This window comes from Tasmannia lanceolata, unplaced genomic scaffold (assembly GCF_043159265.1).
Source record: "Tasmannia lanceolata isolate RefF3 unplaced genomic scaffold, GAP_Taslan_0.1 ptg000900l, whole genome shotgun sequence".
NCBI classification, from domain to species: Eukaryota; Viridiplantae; Streptophyta; class Magnoliopsida; order Canellales; family Winteraceae; genus Tasmannia; species Tasmannia lanceolata.
Genome location: NW_027519565.1, coordinates 10692 through 17764, shown reverse-complemented (window position 1 = coordinate 17764; position 7073 = coordinate 10692). Strand labels below are relative to the sequence as shown.

Below are 7073 nucleotides of genomic sequence, written 5' to 3'. Positions count from 1 at the left end.
ACCTTTTCGGAGTCCTGGAGAGGAAGATGCAGTTTGGGTTGACGTATAGTGCGACTTGTCAGACATATTGGGTCATATGGGATTTCCCCGTTCTCTCCCCCGATCGAGATATCCTCTGTTTCACCCAAGAAAGATTGATTAAACCATCAATAATTCAATTCGGAGCGTGAAGTGCAATGCAATTAGATCAATTTATTTGTTGGTTGGGGATCAATATTCTCAATTAGAAGAATTTATGGTTGGCTTGGACCAATAAAATGAAGTATCCAGGCTCCGTTCAAAAAATACCAAATTGGTAATCTATGTATGATTACTACTCGTATCATAAATGATCCCTATTTATACCTCTAAAACTACCAATTAATGGAATAATATGATTAGTCGAATATTTGGCGGAAGGCATGAACATGAAAACGAATTGAAAAAAAAAAAGAAGTCGGAACAAAAAGAAGCGGTACTGTGATCATTTGTCCTATATGTGCAAATAGAATTCGGGCAGATCTTTACCCGGAGTAGAGCATAAACCTAAAAGAATTGAAGAGGCCCATTTAGGAACAAGAAAATTACATCGTGATTTGGATCTCGATGAAAGAATACATCAATGAGGGGTTAGTTCGATAAGTTCAATGAATTCTTTTTTTTTTTTCGCAATTTTGATTTTTTGAACCGTATGCATCCAAAGGTGCGTGTGCGGTTCCTAAGGGATACAATTTTGTCCTAATCAACCGACTTCATCGAGAAAGATTACTTTTTTTAGGACAAGAGGTTGATAGCGAGATCTCGAATCAACTTGTTGGTCTCATGGTATATCTCAGTATAGAGGATGATACCAGGGATCTGTATTTGTTTATAAACTCTCCCGGCGGATGGGTAATACCAGGAATAGCTATTTATGATACTATGCAATTTGTGCCACCAGACATACATACAATATGCATGGGATTAGCCGCTTCAATGGGATCTTTTCTCCTAGTCGGAGGAGAAATTACCAAACGTCTAGCATTCCCTCACGCTTGGCGCCAATGAGTTTTTTTTTATTTGAGAAAAAAAAAAGAAGACTATGCCTTCGCCATATGGAATATGAATAATAAGTAATAATAGCATGGCACTTCGAGTTCGATATGAGCAAACTATTATTTTTTTTTCATAACATAACATGAGATTATATATCGAGATAGTAGTATGAAACAAAGGTTATTTACGATTTGATCTTATGTATCGGGGGTCCATTTCAGCGTCACAAACCTTTTTTTTGCTTTCACACCAGAAGCCTCTTTCCGATATTTATGTTATGAAAGAGTACGAAAATGAAAAAAAAAAAAGATCATTTTTTCCTTATTTGATCGGATCATAAAGAAACTTTGGGATTGCTGAATCACAGACGAGATAAATATATAAAGCAACGGAACCATCATAGTATTTTTTGACTCCTCCGAAAGGAAAGATGGTAAATGGATCATTCAACGATCTGGGTCTGATGGATTCTATTTGTCTCTTTCTTCGATGGAAGGGAAAAGGAAATTCCATTGCGGAGCCGTATGCAATGCATAAAAGATGCCTGTACGGTTGTTCAATTCTAATTCTATCTTTTTATTCTTGTTATTCTTTATCCCTTCCCTTCGACCGATCGTGCGAGATAGAGGAACCGTTCATTATGTTATATCATCAGGGTTATGATCCACCAACCTGCTAGTTCTTTTTATGAGGCACCCACAGGAGAATTTATCCTGGAAGCGGAAGAACTACTGAAACTCCGCGAAACCCTCACAAGGGTTTATGTACAAAGAACCGGCAAGCCTTTATGGGTTATATCCGAAGACATGGAAAGGGATGTTTTTATGTCAGCAACAGAAGCCCAAGCCCATGGCATTGTTGATGTTGTCGCGGTCGAAAATACCGGGGATTTCACATAAATTCTTGATTCCATTTCGAACCATAATTCGAATGAGCCGTGATTTGATATTTTATCTTCTTAACCTGGTAAAATATTATATGAAATGGAAGTAATTCATAATCATCCGGTTAGGATCGATCTAAACCAGCCCATTCTGTATACGATTCAGCATGCCAACTATTAAACAACTTATTAGAAACACAAGACAGCCAATCAAAAATGTCACGAAATCCCCTGCCCTTCGAGGATGTCCTCAGCGTCGAGGAACATGTACTAGGGTGTATGTGCGACTCGTTCAGATCATGATCTGGAACAAATGAGACGATTTTTCCAGTATCAATGACCAGTACCAATGAGTAGGATAGAATGGAAGAACTCCATTCCATTCACTATCTCAAAATAAAGATCTATCATATACCTCTATTGTGTATGGAATTTATGGTTTCCATTGGTGCAAATCCAATCACCTCGATTTGAGATGAAAATCAATTCCCCATTGGTAGCAAATGGTTATCCATTAAGCGGGGAAAATAGTATTTTAAAAGCAGAAAGATTATGCTTCTACTCTTGCAAGAACGGACTAACAGGGTTAGCTACCTAGCCAACCTTCATAATTAAATGCCGTCACTGTATGGATGGATCTCATTGTGAAAAGACCTATATACTGGATAATTTTATGGGTAGAGCCAAAGAGTGTGAACTGTACAAGTTACTAATAACATTGATTAAATGGGGGAAGGAGCTCCGGTGTATAGAGAGGACCTCACCGTTTAAGAAGTAATCATAGAAACGATGGAAGCCACTATTTATTTATTTCTCCATTTTTCTCTATTTATTACTACCTATTTACTAGATATTTTATATCTAATATCGGTACAATTTCTTATTCCGAGGTGAAATGCCTGGAAGAAATCAAAAATCGTGGTTGGGAAGGTCATAGTAGCAAAAGCCATTGGAATTTTTATTTTATACATCGGAAGAATCCGTTTTGTTACTAATAAACTAGGGGAGGGGAAAAGAATGACTGAAAGAAAAGAAATCAATTAGTTATTCATCAAGGTTTCATTTGATTCAATGACCAGAGTTAGGCGGGGATATATAGCTCGGAGACGTCGAACAAAAATTCGTTTATTTGCATCAACCTTTCGAGGGGCTCATTCAAGACTTACTCGAACTACTACTCAACAGAAAATGAGAGCTTTGGTTTCCAGTCATCGGGATAGATGCAGGCAAAAGAGAGATTTTCGTCGTTTGTGGATCACTCGGATAAATGCAGTAACTCGTGAAAATGGGGTATCCTATAGTTATAGTCGATTAATGCACGATCTGTACAAGAGGCAGTTGCTTCTTAATCGTAAAATACTTGCACAAATAGCTATATCAAATAGGAATTGCATTTACATGATTTCAAATGAGATTATCAAATAAGGCGACTGGAACGAATTCACCGAAATGATTTAAACGGAGTTCCCCGGAGAATGAACTCCGGGAAGGTAGAGTAGAAATGAATATGATAAATATTAGAAATGAACGAACACTTTTCAATAAAAAAAAATATTTTTTCTTCCCCATTCATTCTTTTTTTTTTTTTCTTACGACGCGACAATCAAGTATCTCGGCTTTTTCGAACAAAACCTCAATCTGAGTTTGAATTCCAATTAGAGTTTTGATTCAATTGAGAAGTAGGCCTATTTATTTCTGGTTTTAGGACCAGCAGTTCTAGGGGTCGACTCGGTTCTTTCAAATTGTTTCTCATTATTAAGAAAAGGTAACGAAGATAAAATACGAGCTTGTTTTATAGCAATAGTAATTAATCGTTGTTGTTTCAAGGTCAATCTATTCACTCGTCTAGATAATATTTTTCCTTGTTCACTAATAAATCGACTAATTAAACTCATATTTCTATAATCAATTCGATCCCCCGATCCAATTGGGGGCAAACGCCTACGAAAAGATCGCTTGGATTTACGAAAGGGTCGCTTGGATTTATCCATGATTTATTCCTTATCTCTAAAATCTTATTTCTTCATTCATTTCGGTTTCGGATCCGACCGAAATAGTAATAGTACTTGATTTGTTTATATTTTATATATCTATCTATATGTAATTTTGTCCTGTTCCTTGGAAGGGTGGAACAGACATTCTATTCTGTTCGATCTATTTCTTTATCTCCCCATGAATCGTATGCTTGTAACAATAAGGACAGAATTTTCTCAAGTCCAATCGACTAGGCGTATTGTGTCGATTCTTTTGAGTAATATATCTGGAAATGCCCCGCGATTCCTTATTTAAATCATTTCGGACACAACTGGTACATTCCAAAATAACTCTTATTCTGACATCTTTACCCTTGGCCATGAACCTCCTTTGGATTTTGGATTCCCTCCACTCTTCTATTTTCGATCTGAATCGAAGAATACGAAAAGAAGGAAAAATAAATAGAAGTTGCTAACTGATAACTCGAAATCCAATTATGAAAGATTTCGCTGCAATCAATAGAGTAATAATAAGTAATACAATTATTTCTAACTATCCATTATTTCTAATCCCAGTCAGTATTTCATTTACTATCTTGTATGCTCTTGAACAGCCTGTCCTAGACCCACATTTCTATTTCTGTTCTCCCTCTATTAATTCTATGCTGAGCCCGAGTTTCGCTGAGGTTTAATCCACTTTTCTTTCTCTTTCCTTCCTAAACAACTTAAAAAAAAAATTCAAAAGGGTGGATTAGTCACAGAGAATTTGTTGTATCTCTAATCTTCTTCACCCCTTCCCATGTCAATAACTAGAATGAAAAAAAGGGGAATGTCAACGCATCTGGGAATAAACGATTGATCTCTATCAATAGACCTGCTAAAGACCCGAACCATAGCGTAGTTAGCACAGGTGCCACGGAGAGATATGTTTTTATATCTCGCATTGAAAATCCTCCTTCTTTATTGGAATACATATATGATCAGATGTATCTGTAGCTAAAGATCACTTGTATTTGTACACGAAATCCCTAATCCCGAACTAAAATGAAAATGAATATGTACAATAATCCGGTGGATTAGATCTACTTGTCCCTAAAACAGAAAAAGATGACCCTTTCTTACTGAGCATTACCGATAAATATTCATTTTTTTATACGTTAGGTTTCATATGTATATAATTCTTTGATTATATGAAATCAAAAAGAAGAAATGGCAAGAGAAATTGTCTCTAGATATTAGGAAATAACGATGTGGAAAACAAGACAAGGATTCCCTACAATGAAACTGTACAACAATTGAAAGGGATGTAGCGCAGCTTGGTAGCGCGTTTGTTTTGGGTACAAAATGTCACGGGTTCAAATCCTGTCATCCCTACCTATTACTTCTCCTATGGGCAGTAACGAGGGATCAGTTGAGATCGATTCAAATTGGACTGGACTGGACATAATTTTGCATTTTATGATACTACATGCATGCAAGGTGTATTGGGGGTACAAAAAGAATCCCTTTCTTTACAGTTGTATCTCCTGTCATAAGAAAGCGCTCTTAGTTCAGTTCGGTAGAACGTGGGTCTCCAAAACCCGATGTCGTAGGTTCAAATCCTACAGAGCGTGATTCTGTTTTTGTAATGTTGAATCACAATAAAATAACTTTACTAACTTGAACTGCAACCTGAATTTGACCTCCTGCAGCTTAAGAAGGAGGTCAATCAAAAAAGAGATGTTACTCAATCAAAGGTCCAACTGATCTCCGCGTCTGTATTGTAAATATGCAGTTACGAATAATCCGGCCAAAGTAATAGGAATTAGACCTAAGACGATTCCAAATAGAAAAACTTCAATCATTTCAATTTGTTGGAAAGGGTAAAAATAGAGGTAATATCTATCCCTAAATATTACTCCGAATCACCCATGAATCTCAATGATCAAGAATTGGTAATTAACGCGGGAAGGAACTATCGAATACCTGAAATCTCACAGAACTATTTATTTTGATGAATTATTCATTCAATTAATTTCAAATAAGTCGTATCTTGCTCAGACCAATCAATAGAGCTGGGGTTATAGTTGAAGCAGCTAGTAGAAAACCGAAATAACTAGTTATAGTGGGCATGAAGGAGCTAAATGAGATACGTTCTTTTTTTTTTACATATGTTTATAAAGCACTTACCTAAGTTTCAATTTTTGCGAGATGTGATGATCAGAAAAAATACCAATTGACAGAATCAGTTCCAATTGAAAGTTCTTGATTCATCAGTCATTATAGACGGCACTGACAAAGATAGAGTAGCAGAGGTAGAAAAAAAAAAAAAGATTGATTTATCATCTGTGACATCTACCAATGTCGGGATTTCAAATCAACAGATTCATTGAGCAACTCGTGAGTAAAGTAATAGTCAGAAGAACTGTGTCGTGTAACTTCATTCAAAAATGAAATTATCTTTGAATAACTATAGAATAAAAGAATTGGATTTCAAAAGAATTTCCATTTTGACCATTTATTTCTTTTCTTTTTCAATTTATCAATTCCTATTATCCTTTTAGGTTCCACAGTCTGTCTTTCCATATCATGGAGTTCCATCCTTGTAGCTAGGTCAAGAAGGAACCTTTGGATCTAATCCAGTAATGGTTGCATCACGAATATTGATTGTTCAAACTATTTATTGTTTCTTCTCTTTCTTTCATCGAATACTATCTACTACTGTAGAACCAACCAATTACTTGAAATGAAAGGATTAGAAAAAAAGAAAAATATCTTTTCTACAACCATGAGAGGGGATTTCTATATTTTGCATCTAATTGAATTGTGTGGAATATGATAATCTCGTTCATTAATTATTAGAACTAGAACCCGTTGACTCAAACTTTACTAAGAACTTCAGTTTCTAGTCCAAAGCCAATACTTGAAACCCTATACTACAGAAATTTGATCAATTTTTGATTGAATGACACGCGGTTCCGCATAGACAAGTAACAAGAAAGGAAAAGGGGAATTATGTACCATTTCTTTTCGATACTGATTGAAACTGCGTTGCTGTGTCAGAGGAAGGATAGCTATACTGATTCGGTATACTCTAAATACACCTTCGGTACAATATTGACGATCTCACAAAGATGAAATATCAGTAGTTTTCCATTTACTGATCCCATCTTTCAAGGAATCGATCCCCCTTTGACTGTACAAGAATATGTGGAGCTCAGCAT

At 36.0% G+C, this 7073-nt stretch overlaps 2 non-coding genes across 2 annotated transcripts; both read left to right on the top strand.

The window, feature by feature from the left end:
• The first annotated feature begins 5170 nt into the window (after positions 1–5170).
• On the top strand, positions 5171–5244 carry TRNAP-UGG (transfer RNA proline (anticodon UGG)). Its single transcript has one exon. It is a non-coding gene; the product is annotated as a tRNA-Pro (tRNA).
• Positions 5245–5409: 165 nt separating this feature from the next.
• TRNAW-CCA (transfer RNA tryptophan (anticodon CCA)) lies at positions 5410–5483 on the top strand. Its single transcript has one exon. It is a non-coding gene; the product is annotated as a tRNA-Trp (tRNA).
• Positions 5484–7073: the final 1590 nt, after the last annotated feature.